Genomic DNA, 18,023 nt, shown 5'->3' with positions numbered 1-18,023 from the left:
TATAAATATGATCATTCAAAACATCTGCTTTTAGCTCACACTGTGGAATTTAGTTTTTACCTTGCATCTGTCATGTGTGAACTTGTTATGGATATTTTATTTTAAACTGAAGAAACAGCTGCTTCAATAATTTGAAATTAATTCCCAGGAGAATCTTTTCTAGGCCAGTACTATTGCTATGGTACAATGAAAATGGTTTTATGATAAAGTATATGCATATGTTTTCTTTGTCTTTTGTTAAAAAGCATTATCAACAGAGTATTAGATCTTCTTTAATTAAAAAAAATTATAATTGGATAGCCAGTTGCAGTGTATTTCACCTAAATAGGCTGATCAAATATTCTCATACATTTCAGAAAAATCACATTTAATTTTTCTGAACTAAAATAATAACAATGTTTTATCTTAAATGTAATTAATAAGTTTTATGTACTCTACACAATCACTAAGTACTTGTTAAAATATAATGTATCCAAACACAATTAAAATATAAATGCTGTTTATTCTCTAATCTGCAAAAATTGAGTTGATTTTATTGAAAAGTGATAATCATAACTTATAATATTACTCTGCTATGTGCTAAAATATAGAACTATTAAATGTTGTCTTTTTCAAATGCTTTGTAACACCATGGCATTTTCTCATTCTACAATGCTTCCAAATTCTTGGAATCCCTCAGGGAAGAGAGGTATGTAACATTGTTTCCACTATTTTTATAGCATGGAATAAATAACTTTTAGTAAGATGAGCTAGACCTCATTTTGATAATAGTTTATTTTAAAGCCAACTTAATTCCTCTCTTTGGAATTAAAGACTGTTTCTTTGAATAGGCTAATCTTTATTGTAGTATTTCTCTGAATATGTCTTATTAATAGATGCATGCATAACTATTACTGGCTATCTAAGTAAAGGCCACACGAGAGGATTTTAATGTTTGGATTTTATTTATTTGGGGGTTATGGTTTAGATTTTTGGTGGGGCTTTTATTTACCAAAAAATCCATCTTTTTATCTGAACAATGTTGGAGAGTGAACCGATCTGATTCCAAAGTCATTGAGAGTGTGAATGGGTGGGCTGCACGCTGCACTAATACTTCCCTTTCTGGATATTCAAGTAGAGGTTCCTTCCTCCATGAAGAAGCACCTTGCTCAGCTCCCTTGGTCTCTCAAAGAGACCTTCAAGTGGCTGGTGTGTCAGCTTTTATTTTCAGTCCCCTGCTTTACACAGTGGCAATTTATTTTATAACAATGTCTCAACCTCTGAGTTTCTACCCTTCAGCAGTTTCTCAGTAAAGTAGGTTTCATGTCCTTCGGACCTTTGACAGTAAGTTACTAATGAGACAGTCCTTGCTTCTCTCTGAAGGCCTCTCCGCCTCTCTTCTCAGGCTTGTCTTCCAAATTTCTCTTTAGAAAGATAGCTTAAGCTCCTTTCTGGATCATCTTTAAGGCTGTTTGCACATTTTGGTGACTAGACTGTCTGGCCAGAAATTTAAGCAAACTGATTTGATAGCTCTCCATCCAAAGGCTACTTACTTTCACAACACTGTGAAGTCCCATGTGCCGGTGGGAAGGCTTTGGGTCCTCACCAGCCCACCCTCTCCACATATACCATCCCACTGATAAGAAAATTGAGGCCCAGAAAGGTGGAGACCCAGAAAAGCTGCGCAGCTTGCCAGAGGAGCACAGCTGGTTAGTGAGTGAGTGGGTGAAGACACAGGCCACACTCCACACCTGAGCACTTTTCCAGTGAACCACACAGTTATTTCTTGGTTTAAATAGAGTGGCCAGAAGGTTGTCCTGTCCAGGGTTGACCCTGGGCATCGTGGCAGGGACGATTATGGTTGGAGCTTGGAGGTGGCCTTTCCCACTTGGTCATTCTCGTCCTCTCCTTGCTCTCTTGCCTGTCCAAGGACTTTGCCTAAGGAGATGGACTGCTTTGGTGCTGAAGGAGGAAACACAAACATACAGCACAACTCAAGTCATTGAGTATTATTCCAGCAGAATAATTGACTTAGTCATTGATTAAGGTCCCTAAAATGTTCTAAGTATGAGATTATCTACCACACCAATGACACTGTAGGCAAGAAGGGTGTTTGGCAGTACTTTGGTATTTGCAGCGAGACAGCCAACAATTCCCTGCAGATCATGATTCATGCTGCACACCAGCTGGCTGTATCGCAGGTGGCTCCAGCTACAGAGGAGGACAGAGAAAGGAGTTCACTGTGGACATGCACATCTGCATATTGCTCACCCCCATGAACAAACCAGATCAGGGTTCTGGATGAATTCTAACTGAAAGAAATTTTTTGCCATTTGCTTTTGTTTCTTTGTGTCCTTACTCCTCTTCGTTATCATGCACACCCAAGGAACATCTTACTGATTGTTCATAACGATATCTGTTTACTGCCTATCACTAAGTTACAGTAATCTCAATAGTTGAATAAATTGTAATTATATAATATTTATATCTAGATAATCAGTGAGATAAACCATCATTTCTTAAGGTTGGATTTAGGCTTGGGGTTAGAGTAACCTCTGGTCAACAAATGTGCCTCATTGTAGAAGAAGGTGACCAGCAAGTGCTCTCAGATGTCTCAGTCACAGAGGGGAGAGTCCATTTGCAACGATGACTGTCAAATGAAATTGCACAAGCAGAAATAACACACCAGAAATGTTTGTTAATCATTTCCTAACTTGCGAATCTATAGTAACAGGAGTAGTTACCCTGATGTATGTTTTTGAAGTATTTTCACATTATCACCTCACTTAGTTATTTCAATATTTATATTCAGATATGAACCCAATTAGGAAGAGATTTTGGTAAATCAAGAGTTGTAAAAATTGTTTGATTAGTTTGACAATAGTTCAGTTGTTATCCTTGAAGTTTCTAGCCCATTCCAATTGCTCCTCAAAGTGGCAATAGTATTTCCAGCCTCTGGCCCCTCTGCATCCTGCTGCCCATGCGTGTGTGTGTGTGTGTGTGTGTTGGGAGCAGGGTCTCCCCTGGACCCTAAACTGTCGCTAGAGGTTCCAGGATCACCAGAAAGACTGCAACTTACATTTTTCTTGGGGAAAAAGTAAACACATCCTGCATTTCAAAATCAGATTCACTGTTTTTATTTATGTAAGCATCCTTTTTTTGTGTGTGTAAATTCTCAATTTAATTATCTTTTGAAGGTAAAAGTAATCAAAAGCCTCAGACTCAAAGACATGAAAAAAGGCAAAGAGAAACTATACCATATTAGATGCTCTGATATGAAAAAAATCAGAGGGCATTACCAGTTGTGTGGTGTGCAAAATGTAGGTAGGTGGGTAGGTATGTAGATAGATAGATAAATTGATAGGAAGAAAGACATGTCTACATATAGTTGTATGAGAAAAACAGTTTATTCTTGTATTATTACTTAATATTTTCTTCTTTTTCCATATAAACAACTGTAAACCGACCTTTGTCCCACCCTGTATACAGTTAGTCAGGAAGAGTCTCTCTGTGTAAAAGCTTGGTCTCTACATGCCAGTTCACCTGTTACCTGTAAACTAGATGACTTGGGCAAGTTATTTAATTTGAGTTTGATAATACAAAGTAAGAAAATTATACCATCTATCTGAAAGGCTTATGTGGAGAATTAAGATAACATATGAAAAGCCTTTAGAACAGTACAAGATCCATAAAAACTATTTAATTCATGTTGAACATTATTATTTTAAAAATACCTAAACTCACATTGTAAGATCTGTATGAATTTCAACTCGGTTCTTTGTTCCTTTCTTTCTTTTTTTTTAAATTATTTTTTACTGTCATTCAAGTACAGTTATCCATTTTCCCACCACCACTCCCCCCTCTGCCAACCCATTCCCACCTCTCCCCCCGCATCCAGTCTTTTTGCCCTTGGCTTTGTTCATGGGTCCTTTATACCTGTTCCTTGATGACCTTTCCCTTCTTTCCCTTGTTACCCCTTTCTCACTTCCCTCTGGTACTATCAGTTCTTTATTTCAATGTCTCTCTCTGGTTAAACTTTGCTTGCCTGTTTGTTTTGTTGATTAGTTTGCACTTACAGTTGGGATCACATGGTATTTGTATTTCGCCCCTTGGCTTACTTCACTTTAGTATAATGCTCTCCAGTTCCATCCATGCTGTTGCGAAGGGTAGGAGCTCCTTTCTTATGCTGCATAGTATTCCACTGTGTAAATGTACCTCAGTTTTTGATTCATTAATTTATTGCTGGGTATCTAGGTTACTTCCAGCACTTGGCTATTGTAAATTGTGCTGCTATGAACATTGGGGTGCCTAGATCTTTTGAATTAGTGTTTGACGGCTCTTAGGGTATAATCTCATCAGTGGAACTGCAGTGTCAAAAGGCAGTTCCAGTTTTAGTTTTTTTGAGGAAATTCCATACTGTTTTCCACAGTCCCTGTACCAGGCTGCATTCCCACCAACAATATACTTAGGGTTCCCTTTTCTCCACAACCTCACTAACACTTATTGTTTGTTGATTTGGTTATGATGGCCATTCTGACTAGTGTGAAGTGGTATCTCATTGTGGTTTTAATTTGCATCTCTCTGATGTCTAGTGCTACTGAGCATACTTTCATGTGTCTCTGGGCCCTCTGTACATCCTCCTTGGAGAAGTGTCTGTTCAGGTCCTTTGCCCATTTTTTAATTGGATTGTTTGTCTTCCTGAAGTGGAGTCATGTGAGTTCTTTATATATTTTGGAGATCAAACTCTTGTTCAAGGTATCATTGGCAAATGTGTTTTTCCATGTAGTTGGTTCCCTTTTCATTTTGCTGACATTTTCTTTAGCCGTGCAGAAGCTTTTTATTTATTTTTTAATTTTATTTTTATTTTATTGATTATGCTATTACATTTGTTCTATTTCCTCCCTTCATTCCCCTCCACCCTGAACACCCCCTCCCCTACCATTCCCCCACTTTAGTTCATGAACACGTCTCAAGTTCTTTAGATTCTATATTTCCCCTACTATTCTTAACGTCCCCCCTATTTTCTATCTACTGTCTATGCTACTTATTTTCTGAACCTTCTCCCCCCTTCTTCTCCCACTCCCCTGTTGCTAACCCTCCACGTGATTTTCATTTCTATGGTTCACTCCTGATCTAGCTGTCCTCTTAGTTTGCTTTTGTTTTAGGAGTGGTTGTTAATAACTGTGAGTTTGCTGTCCTTTCACTGTTCATATTTTTTATCTTCATTTTCTTAGGTAAGTCCCTTTAACATTTCATATAATAAGGGCTTGGTGATGATGAATTCTTTGAATTTGATCTTATCTGAGAAGCACTTTATCTGTCCTTCCATTTTAAATGAAAGCTTTGCTGGATAGAGCAATCTTGGTTGTAGGTCTTTGGTTTTCATGACTCGGAATACTTCTTTCCAGCCCCTTCTTGCCTGTAAGGTCTCTTTTGAGAAATCAGCTGACAGTCTGATGGGAACTCCTTTGTAGGTGACTGTCCCCTTATCTCTTGCTGCTTCTAGGATTCTTTCCTTCATTTTAATCTTGGCTAATGTAATTATGATGTGCTTTGGCGTGTTCCTTCTTGGGTCCAACTTCTTTGGGACTCTCTGAGCTTCCTGGATTTCCTGGAAGTCTATTTCCTTTGCCAGATTGGGGAAGTTCTCCTTTATTATTTGTTCAAATAAGGTTTCCACTCATGGCTGTTCCTCTTCCCCTTTTGGTACCCCTATAATTCGGATGTTGGAGCATTTAAAGATGTCCTGGAGGTTCCTAAGCCTCTCCTCCTTTTTTTGAATTCTTGTTTCTCCATATTTTTCTGGTTGGTCATTTTTCCTTCCTTCTGGTCTGCTCCCTTGATTTGAGTCCCAGTTTCCTTTCCATTACTGTTGGTTTCCTGTAACCAACATTTCCATTCATTTCATTTAGTTTAGCCTTCATAGGTTCCTCTAATTTGTGACTATAATCAACCAGTTCTGTGAGCATCCTGATCACCAGTGTTTTGAACTGTGCATGTGAAAGTTTAGCTATTTCTTCATCGCTTAGATTGGCTCTGAGGCTCTGAGTTGTTCTTGATCCATGTTTTTTATTTTTAATTTTTATTTAGTTATTTTTCAAGTACAGTTTTTTGTTTATTTCTCCCATTCCAGCCCATCCCTCCCCCATGCACCCCACCTCCCTCCCATTTCCACCCCTCTTAGCTACCGTCCCTGTGTCCTTTATACTTGTTCCTCTAAATCCCGCCTATTTTTCCCCTTAAATTCCCTCCCCTGTCCCCTCTGGTCATTGTCCTCCTGTTCTCTATTTCAGTATATTTGCCCTTATTTTGCTTGCTTGTCTGTTTTGTTGTTTAGCTTCCTGTTAAAGGTGAGATTATATGGTATTGATCTGTTTGTGCCTGTTACGTATGAGGAGAGGCGCCTTAGATGTTCACCAGGGCGGGGCCACCCAGGTCGCTGGTTTGTGACGCTGTATGTGGGGGCAGGGTCAGAGAGGGAGTAATGGCAGTCCTCTCTGCTCACCCAGTCCACCTCACAGCTTGCCCTGGCCTGTTTATCTGAGCGCAACTACGTGAGCCCACCATCCTGCACCGGGGTTATCACTGGTTTATCTGCACGCAAATGCTCAACCTCAGATAGTCAGCCATGCCTGGCCTTCCTGTAGCTACCCTGCACCTGGGATCTGCGCCCTCGGCTGCTTGCGCACCGCCCAGATCAGGGGATCATTTTTGCCCGACTTGCTCAACTACTGGCTTCGCCCCTCTCACAGGTTTAGCTGAGCAGTTCCTTATTTTCGTACTCTGTATTGTTCGATTTTTTGTGATTTGGTTATGTTTATTGTTGTTAAAACTGTTGTTTTTGATTTGGTTGTACAAGGAAGCTAAGTGTTTCCACCTATGCCTCCATCTTGGTGGAAGTCAGAAGCTTTTTATTTTGATGAGATCCCATTTGTTTATTCTTTCCTTTATGTCTCTTGCTCTCGGGGACATATCAGTGAAAATATTGCTGTGTGGAATATCTGAGATTTTCCTGCCTGTGTTCTCATCTAGGACTTTTATGGTGTTATGACTTATATTTTAGTATTTTATCTATTTTCAGTTTATTTTTGTGTATGGTATAAGTTGGAGGTCAAGTTTCATTTTTTCATGTAGCTATCCAGATCTCACAACACCATTTATTGAGGAGGCTATTTTTACTTCATTTTATGCTTCTGTCCCCTTTGTCGAATATTAATTGACCGTAGAGACTTGGGTTTATTTCTGGAATCTCTATTCTGTTCCATTGATCTATATGTCTGTTTTTATGCCAGTACCAAACTATTTTGATTACCATGGCCTTGTAATATAGTTTGATATCAGGTATGGTAATATCTCCTACTTTGTTCTCCTTCCTCAAAATTGGTGATGCTTTTTAGGGTCATTTACAGTTCCATATAAATTGTTGAAATGTTTGTTTTATATCTGCGAAATATGCCATTGGTGTTTTAATAGGGATTGTATTGAATCTATAAATTGCTTTGGGTAGTATGGACATTTGGATGATGTTAATTTTTCCAATCCACGGACAAGGTACATGCTTCCATTTGTTTGTGTCTTTCTTAGTTTCTTTCTTCAAAGTTGTATAGTTTTCTGAATACAGCTCTTTTACCTCCTTGGTTAAGTTTACTCCTAGATACTTATTTTTCTTATTACTATAGCAAATGAGATTTTTTTCTTATTTCTGTTTCTGATATTTCATTGTTCATGTACAAAAATGTCTTTGATTTTTAATATTGACTTTGTATTCTGCTGCTTTGCCAAATTCACTTATTAGGTTGAATAGTTTTTTGTGGGTTCTATACTGTATTCTATGTACACCGTCATGTAATCTGCCAACAATAACACTTTTACTTCTTTTCCAATTTGGATGCCTTTTATTTTTTTTTCTTGTCTAATAACTGTGGGTAGTATTTCCAATACTATGTTGAATAGAAGTTGTAAAAGTGGACATTCTTGTCTTGTTCCCAATCTTAGCAGGAAAGCTTTGAGCTTTTGCCCATTGAGTATGATGTTGGCTGTATGTTTCTCATATATGGCCTTTATTATGTTGAAGAATGCTCCCTCTACTTCCACTGAGCTGAATGTTTTTGTCATAAATGGGTGCTGTACCTTATCAAATACCTTTTCTACATCTATTGATATGATCATATAATTTTTTCTTTTAGTTTATGTGATGTATTACATTTGTTGATATGTGAATATTGTACCATCTTTGCATCCCTGAGATGCATCCCACTTGATCATAGTGTATGATCTTTTTAATGTATTGCTCAATGAGTTTTGCCGATATTTTGTTGAAAATTTTAGCATCTGTGTTCATCAGCAATATTGGCCTGTAGTTTTCTTTCTTGTGTCTTTGTCTGGTTTTGGGATTAGGATGATGTTGGCATCATAGAAAGTGTTTGGGAGTCTTCCCTCTTCGTGGATGTTTTGGAATAGTCTATGAAGGATAGGGGTTAGCTCTTCCCTAAATGTCTTGTAAAATTCTCCTGTGAAACCATCCATTCCAGGGCTTTTGTGTGCTGAGAGTTTTTTGATGACTGCTTCAATTTCATCAGCTGTTATCAGTCTGTTCAGGTTTTCTGCTTCTTCATTCAGTTTTGGAAAATTATAGTTTTTTAGAATTTGTCCATTTCACCTTGGTTTTCAAATTTCTTGGCATATAGTTGTATAGTAATTTCTTACTATCTTCCCTATTTCTGTGGTATCAGTTGTAACTTCTCATTCATTTCTGATTTTATTCATTTGGGTCCTCTCCCTTTTTCTCTTGATGAATCTGGTTAAAGGCTTGTTAATTTTGTTTATATTTTTAAAGAACAAGCTCTTGGATTTATTGATACTTTGAATTGTTCTTTTATTCTCTATGACATTTAATTCTGCTCTGATCTTGATTATTTTCATCCTTCTACTCACTCTGGAATTTGTTGTCATTCTTCCATTTCTTGTAGATGCGGGGTTAGGTTGTTTATTTGAAATGTTTCTATCTTTTTTAGGTAGGACTGCATTGCTATGAATGTCTCTCTCAAGACTGTCCATAAGCTTGCTGTGTTCCATAAGTTTTGGGCTGTCCTGTGTTCATTTTCATTAGTTTCCAGAAACTTTTTGATTTCTTCCTTGATCTCATTGTTAACCCATTCATTGTTTAATAGTATGTTATTCAGTCCTCATGAGTTTGAGTATTTTCAAGTTTTTTCCTGGAGGTTGGTTTCTAGCTTCAAGCCCTTGCGGCCTGACAGAACACTTGATAGGATTTCAATTTTCTTGATTTTCGTGGGGCTTGTTTTGTGTCTCTTCGTGTGGTCAATCTTTCAAAATATTCCACGTGCATTTGAAAAAATGTGTATTTTGCTTCTTTGGGATGAAAGGTTTTATATATATATATATATATATATATATATATATATATATATATATATATATATACACACACACACACACACATATATATATAGAGAGAGAGAGAGACTATATATATATAGTCTCATATATATATATATATATATATATATATATCAGTTAAGTCCATATAGTCTAATGTATCTTTTAGTTCCACAATATCTTTATAATTTTGATTGGAAGATCTATTCATTGTTGACAGTAGGATGTTAAAAACTCCTGCTATTACTGTGTTGCTGTCAGTATCTTTCTTGAAGTCCTCTAAGGTTTTCCTTAAATATGTGGGTGCTCCTATGTTGGGTGCATATATGTTTACAATATTTATATCTTTTTGATGGATCCTTCCCTTGAGTGTTATGAAATGTCCCTCTGTGTCTTGTTTTCGATCTTTGTTTTGAAGTCTATTTTGTCTGATATAAGTATGGCTACCTTAGCTTTATTTTTTTCCACTTCTGTTTGCTTGAATATTTTTTCCAGTGCTTCACTTTCAGTCTGTGTAAGTCTTTTGTTCTGAGGTAGGTCTCTTATAGGCAGCATATGTGTGGGTCATGTTTTATTATCCATTCAGCTACCCATGTCTTTTGATTCAAGCATTTAATCCATTTATGCTTAAGGTTATTATTGATAGGTACTTATTCATTGCCATTTTCCCACCTGTGTATCTGTGTTCCTCTCTCTCTCACTCTTTTTCTTCCTCCTCTTAAAGCAGTCCCTTTAGCATGCCATGCTGGTTTGGTGGTGTATTCTTTTAGACTTCTTTTGTCCAGGAAGCTTCTTATTTGTCCTTCCATTTCAGTTGAGAGCCTTGCTGGGTTGAGTAGTCTTGGTTGCAGGCCTTTGCATTTTTCATTACTTGAACATTTTTTTCCATTCCCTTCTGGCTTGTAATGTTTCTGTTGAGAAGTCCACTAGTAGCCTTATAAGAGCTTCCTCATATGTTACTTCTTGTTTCTCCCTTGCAGCCTTTAAGATTCTCTCTTTGTTTTGGAATTTTGCCATTTTAGTTATGATATGTCTTGGAGTGGGAGTCTCTGGGTTCCTCTTGATTGGAACCCTCTCTGCTTCCTGGATTTGTGTGACCTTTTCTGTCATCAAATTAGGGAAGTTTTTCATCATTACATTTTCAAACAGGTTTTCTTTCCCTTGCTCTTCTTCTTGTCCTTCTGGTATCTTTATTATACAGATATCATTATATATCTTGTTGTTCCATAGTTCTCTTAACACCTCTCTGTTCTTTCTAAGTCTTTTTTCCTTTTCTTGCTCTTTCTGGGAGTTTTTTCCTACCTTGTCCTCCAGCTCACTGATCCGATCTTCTGCTTCATCTAACCTATTTTTGATTCCTTCTACTGTGTTCTTCAATTCAGAAATTGTATTCTTTATTTTCTCTTGGCCCTTGTTGACTGGTTTCTATGTCATTTTTTTATGCTGATATACTTTGCAGTAAGTTCCACATAGTTTCCCTATAGTTTTTGGTTTTGAACTTATTGAGCTTCCTTATAACTACTGTTTTAAACTCAGTATATGATAGTTGACTTGCCTCCATTTCATTTAGTACTCTTGCTGAGGATTTCTCTTTTCCTTTCTATTGGGGGTTGTTTCTTTGACCCCCCATTTTAGGGGAGACTCTTCTTGTTTGTTTCTGCTTCTTAAATTGATCTGTTTTGACTCCCTGAGTTTGTAGTGTGAACTTTCATGGTAGAATACCTGTGAGATTCAGTAGTGCAGTGTCCTTGATCTCCTGAACTTGATGCTCTTAGAATGCCCTTTATACCATTTCTGTTGCCTCTGTGGATATATTTGGGTTTTGATTGTTGTTGGGTCTTTCTTTGATGGGGCACTTTGCCCACCATGTCTTGTATGCTGTTGTGCAGGTGCTGCCAGAACAAAACCACAAAGCCCAGGAAACAAACCCACGCCCACAAAAGCAACTCCCCCACCCCTGACTTGTCAATCCCACTATCAATAGCAAACAAAGCAGTTTTAATACAGCTGTAAAGAGATTAAGACTATTATAAGAAACAAGAGTGAATATGAGATGATCTACTGAAAGAAAAATGATTTTGAGAGGGTAGAGGGAGGAGTACTAATAAGAGTTGGGAGTCAGAGTAATATGAAGAGAGAAAGTAAAATTTACATCATAAATAAAAAAGGTAGTGAAGAATGTGGGATGGAGTATAGAAAGGAAGTGTATAGTATTAGGTTTCAACAGAAATGAAAATAAAATAAAGTGAGAGGAAGGAAAAAAAGAAGGAAAAAGGTGAATAAATAATAAAAATGTAGGAGTAAAATTAGAAAGGTCCACCACAGCACTATAACAACAAATAAGCAAAAAGTAATATAAATAGTATGAAAAAAGAAAAAGAAAGAAAGAAACAAAGAAAGAAACAAAGAAAAACTTAAGAGATTTCTAGAGGAATGGGAAGTGATTTTGAAATGATAGAGAGTAAAGAACTAAAACCAGACTTAGAGAAAAATTAAAATTTGAGACAAAAGGAAAAAGAAAAAAGAAGAAAACAATCAGAAGAAAACTAAAAGGGCAGGAAGAAAGAGAAATAAAAGAAAAAACGGCTAAGACAGGATAAAATTAAAAATTTGAGATGAAAAAAAGAGTAGAAGAGGGGACCAGTAAAATTTTATATTTGAAATACAAAATTAGTGAAGATCGAGAGATAAAGTTGAGAACAGTGAAACAACAACTACCCTACCCACAACCAGCTAGCAAAGATTTCTAAAGGTGGAAAGAGAATGTGGGTATTTTAAGAGTGGGAGGAAAAGGATGTGAGATGACCATTGACAAGAAAATTGCTTTTTGTCTGGGTGGGGGAGAAATAGTAAGAGTGTGGAATAGAAACAAGTTGTAGGAATAGAGAAAGCAGAATTTAAAATGAAAATATTGAGAGAAAGAAGGTAAAATGGGGTAAGAGAAGGGAGGGGCAAAATATGTGAATTGAAATACACTATAAATACACTAGTGACTTAATATGTATAGACTTGAAGGACAATAACTGAGTGTTAAAAAGCTATGCAGGAAAGAAAATACTGCAAATCATAGAGAAGACCACAGTGGATTTCATCTCAGTAGCCTCTAGTATTTACCACTGTTTTTTTTTCTTTCTGGATCCGTCTCAGGTGATGTCAGATATTGATCCTGTCTGACCTTAGGCAGCCAGTTCAAGATTTCCAAGGATCTACTGTCTGTCACTGTCTCCTGCAGTTGTTAATCTAGTCACTCACCACTCAGTAGTCAGGTTTAAGCACCATAGGGCAAGGCAAAATCTTTCCTGGGGTCCAAGCTATTGTTTCCCCTCAGGCTGCTGCTGCTCAGAGGGAAGTGGTCTGCCTGAGCTTGATGGCTGTTGCCATATGGGGGATGACTCAGCACCTGAATTCAGGTGTCCACTCTCTTAGGCCAAAGCTTCCATCCCCAGTATTTCCTCAGGTGTTTTCAACCCACTTGGCCCCCACCTTTGCTGGAGCCCCAGGTAGGTGGCTGAAAATGAAAATTTGTGTATTGGCCCTTTAAACGGCTCTTTGCATCTCCAGCTGTCCATTGCTGGCAAAGAGAAACCCTGCCACTTTTCACCACTTTTAATTATCTGTGTACTTTTGGGGCTCTGGTGCTCTGGCTGGGGATCCTAGCTTAGGGTTTAGACCCCACTCTTCCCAGGGGAATCCAACCAGCTGCTTACTTATCCCTCTGGCACTGCTGCCTGTGGGCACCCAGCCAGCCCTGTTGAGTCTCCACCACACTCCTTACCCATCAGGTTGTGCTGAAGCTGATTCTACTGTCTGTCTGAGTTGTATAAGGCTTCTCTCTTGTTATTGTTCAGTTGTTCGTTCTGGATGATTTCTCCACAATTTAGTTGTAATTCCAGATTTGTCCTGCGAGGAGGTTAGTGTAACTTCCATTCATTCCTCTACCATCTTCCTGCTGCTCTCAACTCAGTTCTGTAGTTACTGATAATGTTTAGTTTTGTGGTGATTTTTCATTTGTGTGTTTGTTTGTTTTACTTTTATACAGCAAGAGATTTTTCATAGTCACTGAATTTTCACACTCCAGGGCAAGTATTGTTACTGCCAATTTGTAGATAAGGAAATAGAAGTCCACCCAGAGGATTGATTGGCCCATGATTACTCAAGTCACATCACTAAGTTCAAAAGCTCAGTACTCTGCTCTGTTTCAGGGTTCATTCTTAGCTGCCACTGTTTTCAACCACATTTGGTAAGCACAGCTTTCAAAGTATTGTCAGCCTACCCTGCCTCATATATTGTTTTCATTATATAATACTTACTGTTATAAATTTGGTGGAAATGGAATGGCTAAAAGATTGCAATCAAGTTTTGCTTCATGTTTCCCTCTCAATCAAATTAAACATCACTTCTGCCTCAGCCATCTCATGTACACAAATTAGTGGCTTAGCATTAAAGCCAAGAAAACTATTACCCAGATGATCGTGGCATTTGATTGGTGCTCTATAGATGGATGAATTTCTGAGAGGGGTTTTCTCCTCCCTGTTGGAGACTGATGTTGTGGAAGCTCAGGCATGTCTCATGAAGGTGGACTCTAGGGAGTAAAGTTAGACAACCCCTCTTCTTACCCCCAACCCATGTTGGTGGCAAAAAAAGAAGAGAAGATAGGGGTAGAGTTGACCCTGTGTTCTCAACCACCTATGGCTCTTGAGTTTTATTTTGAAAGACAGTGGTTGCTTAAAGCTTTCTCTGGCCATTAGAATAGTAAGCATGTATCATAGATTGGTTTACTTTTTTCAGGAATAACATAATCAGGAATACAGTTTGAGGCATAACTAGATACTTCTGCAAAGCAAAATGAAAATTTTGAGTTGATAAAAAAATCTTGCCACCCCGACATTACTTTTTTAAAGAAAGTTATGTTCCATTTGATTTCATTGCCCACCATGACACTGTCTTGGAAGTTAACCTTTAAAAGAGCTCTAGAAATCTTTCTCAGTCTTGAGACAATCCTGATCTAATTTGAACCTTCTGCAGAGGTATTGGTTGTGGCTGGAAGTGAGATTTTATAAATGTCTCTCTCTGCACAACTCCATTTACTAGTTTCTCTCTGGCTCTGCCCAGAGCCAAGACTCAGATGCCTGTTTTAAGGTACCATTGCAGCCCCAAAGGTCAGGATAGCTATCTGTAATGAAATCATGTATGCTGCTTTATTTTTTACTTTAATATTGTGTGTCAGACACCCATTCTAGTAGATATTTGAATAAAAAGTAGTCAGATAATATTTTCAAAGAGCGACAGCTTAATTTAAATAGAGCATCTCATTTCTAACCATTTAAGTTATAAACATAGGACCAGGCATTAAATGGTCCCTAACTCTCAAGCCTGTTGTTTGTATTCCTCTCTTCCTTTAGTTACATGGTGAAGTTTTTTAAAATATATTATTCTTGTGACATGTTTTTAAAGAATATTCAAGTGGCAATATTTAATAATTCACATTTGTTTTTTGTTTTGTGGTTTAAATCTAATTTACATTTGAAGAAATTAAGTGAAGTTTTGCAACTGTAAATCTCACATGTTCTTACAAGGGTTTTCTCTTTTTTTTTTTTGGTTTTGGGGAGTAGGCAAGATCAACTTTTTATTGAATGTGTCACAAAAGAGGTTGAGTTCAAAAGGTCAAAGCCCATGTCATCATGAGACTCCTCAGGGTCTTCTTTCTCTGCCTCAGCCTGCTTCCCCTCAGCTGGGGTAACAGTGGCAGAGGAGGCAGGAGCACGAGCTGCCTGGGCAGGCCCCCCAGCCCCTATGTTGCAGATGGGGCTCCTGATGTTGATATTGGCTAGGGTCTTTGCAAACAGTCCAGGCCATAAAAGTTCAACATCTACACCAGCTGCTTTACTGAGGACCTTGATCCTGTTCTCCAACACTGTACCTCGTCCTTGTGCAGGATAAGGGCTGAGTGGATGTGGGCAAGCTCCCGCTAGAGTGCATGGCATGGAGGGGGGGCTGGGTGGGCGCTAGGCAAGCACTGCCTGGATGAAGTCAGAGCCTTACCCCAATGTGGCCTTAGCTTCCTGGGGAGGACTGAGCACCTTAGTCACAGATAGGGAAGGCCTTAGAAAGTTTTCTGGTTATGGTATGATGAATCCTTTTTTAAATGATTAATTTTGCCATGGCTGGTGTGGCTCAGTGGATTGAGCCCAAGCCATTTGGGCCTGCAAACCAAATGGTCACCAGTTTAGTTCCCAGTCAGGTCACGTGCCTGGGTTGTGGGCCACGTCCCCAGTGGGGGGTGTGAGAGAGGCAACCACACACTGATGTTTCTCTTTTTCTCTTTCTTTTTTTCTTCTCCTCTGTCTGAAAATGAATAAAATCTATTTTTTAAAAAGATTAATTGTATTAGAAGAATAAAAATATCTCTCTCACAGAAGTGTGTATGTTTTATAGTTAGCTGATTAAAAAGTTATAACCAAAGTCTAAATTTTAAATAGGGAAAAGACAATTCACTAAAAAGAATATAAAGAGAACCCTTCAACGTATGAAAAAAATGTTTAAACTTATTTATAATTAGAGAAACACAGATTAAAACAAAGCTGAGATTACTGTGACCAGAGAATTCCACATTATTTTTTGTGTGTGATAAGAGTACTTAACACAAAATGTGCCCTTGAAGCAAAATTTTGAGTACAATATCATTAACTATAGACACTGCTCTATACATCAGATCCCTGGGACTTGATCATCTTGTGTAGTCAACACTTTGTACCCTTTGAATAATATGTCCCTGTTTCACAATTGCCACCCCCCCCAGCTATTCTACTTTCTGAAAAATTCCTTTCTACTCTCTGCTTTTATGACTTTGTTTTAGATACCTCATAAAAATGGAGTCATGCGGTATTTGTCCTGTGTCTGTTTAAGATTTTATTTATTTATTTTTAGAGAAAGGGGAAGGGAGGGAAAAAGAGAGGGGGAGAAACATCAATGTGTGTTTGCCTCTCACATGCCCCCTACTGGGGACCTGTACAACAACCCAGGCAAGTTCCCTGACTGGGAATTGAACCTGAAACCCTTTGGTTTGCAGGCCAGCATTCAATCCACTGAACTACACCAGCCAGGGCCGGTGTCTGGTTTGACTTAGTATAATGTCCATCAGGTTTGACATTTATATTCCCTCAAACAGTGTACAAACATTCTCTTTTCTCAACATCCTCCACAAATATCTCTTTTGTTTCTTTTATAATAGCCACTCTAACAGGTGTGAAGTGATAACTCCCTGTGGTTTTTAATTGCTATTGAAAATCAAATTATTACTGATGTTGAGGACCTTTTCATATTCCTTCTAGCCATTTGTCAGTCTTCTTCAGAGAAATGTCTATTCAGGTTTTTGTTTTGGGTTTTTTTTCCTGCCCAACTTTTAACCATGTTGTATGTTTTTTATAATTGTTTTCATTTGCTTGTTTTTTGCTATTGACCTGTAGGAGTTTCATATATATTTTTGGATATTAAACTTTTATAAGATATTTTGTGTAAATATTTTCTCCCATTCCATGAGTTTCCTTTTCACTTTGCTGTGCAGAAGCTTTTTAGTTTGATTTGGTCCTACTTATTTTTCTGTTTTGTTACCTGTAGTTTTGGTGTTATATCCAAAAAATGATCCTGAAGACCAATGTCAAAAAGCATTTTTCCCCTATGTTTTATTCTAGGAATTTCATGGTGTCAGATTTTATTTTTAAGTCTTTAATCTATTTTGAGTTGTTTTTGTGAATGATGAGGGTTCAGTTTCATTATTTTGCATGTAGATACTTAGTTTTCTCAGCACCATCTACTAAAGAGAGTACCCTTTCCACCTTGAGTGTTTTTTTTAGCACCCTTGTCAAAGATTAGTTGTCCATATATGCATGGGTTTATTTCTGGGCTCTCCTGTTTCATTGGTGTATGTATCTGTTTATTTGTTTGTTTGTTTGTTTACCAGTGGTATGTTATTATAATTACCATAGCTTAGTAATGTTTACCATAGCTTCTCAAGATTGGTTTAACTATCTGGGGTCTTTTATGGTTCCATTGAAATTTAGGATCATATTTTCTATTTCTGTGAAAAATGCCAGTAGGACTTTGAAAGTGGTTGCATTAAAACTGTAGATTCAAGGGGGATGCTGGGAAGATGGCAACAGTGTAGCACGGAGCGGATTCTAGCTCCCGTACTCATGGGTGAAAATCCTGGCAGATCTATAGAGAAACAGCACAATAAACTATCGGTTACCCAACATATATGAAATTAAAAGACCAGAGATTGTGACCGACGCTGAAACACCAGACAGCAGCAGAGTCAGCTATGGGAGCCGGGACATTCTTGGCCACAGTGCCGCTGCCATAGCCACGGGACTGGATTCCTGGGAGTCAAGTACGGGAGCCGGAACACTAGAGGCCCCTATGCTGCTGCATTAGCTACAGGCCTGGGCACCGGGGAGTCAGCTACAGGAGCCGGACACTCCAAGCTTCTGTGACAGACCTGGGTGCCAGAGGAGTCAGCTACAGGAGCCGGGACGTTCTCGGCCCTTGCCGCTGCCATAGCGATGGGCCTGGGCACTGGGGAGTCAACTACAGGAGCCAGGACACTGGAGGCCCCTATGCCACAGCCATAGCAACGGGACTGGAAG

The 18,023-nt window shown here is 38.3% G+C and overlaps 1 protein-coding gene and 1 pseudogene across 5 annotated transcripts in view; one reads left to right on the top strand and one right to left on the bottom strand.

Annotated features, from left to right (window-relative positions):
• The window catches only part of CADPS2 (calcium dependent secretion activator 2), a 621,734-nt gene that overhangs the window by 507,953 nt on the left and 95,758 nt on the right, over positions 1–18,023 (top strand). The gene's annotated exons all lie outside the window — the stretch shown is intronic.
• Positions 14,997–17,935, bottom strand: LOC119058890 (60S acidic ribosomal protein P1-like; annotated as a pseudogene).

This window comes from Artibeus jamaicensis, unplaced genomic scaffold (genome assembly GCF_021234435.1).
Source record: "Artibeus jamaicensis isolate MK-2021 breed Jamaican fruit bat unplaced genomic scaffold, CSHL_Jam_final contig_540, whole genome shotgun sequence".
NCBI lineage: Eukaryota > Metazoa > Chordata > Mammalia > Chiroptera > Phyllostomidae > Artibeus > Artibeus jamaicensis.
Note: the sequence above shows the minus strand (reverse complement) of the source record. Positions and strands in the feature narration are given on the sequence as shown.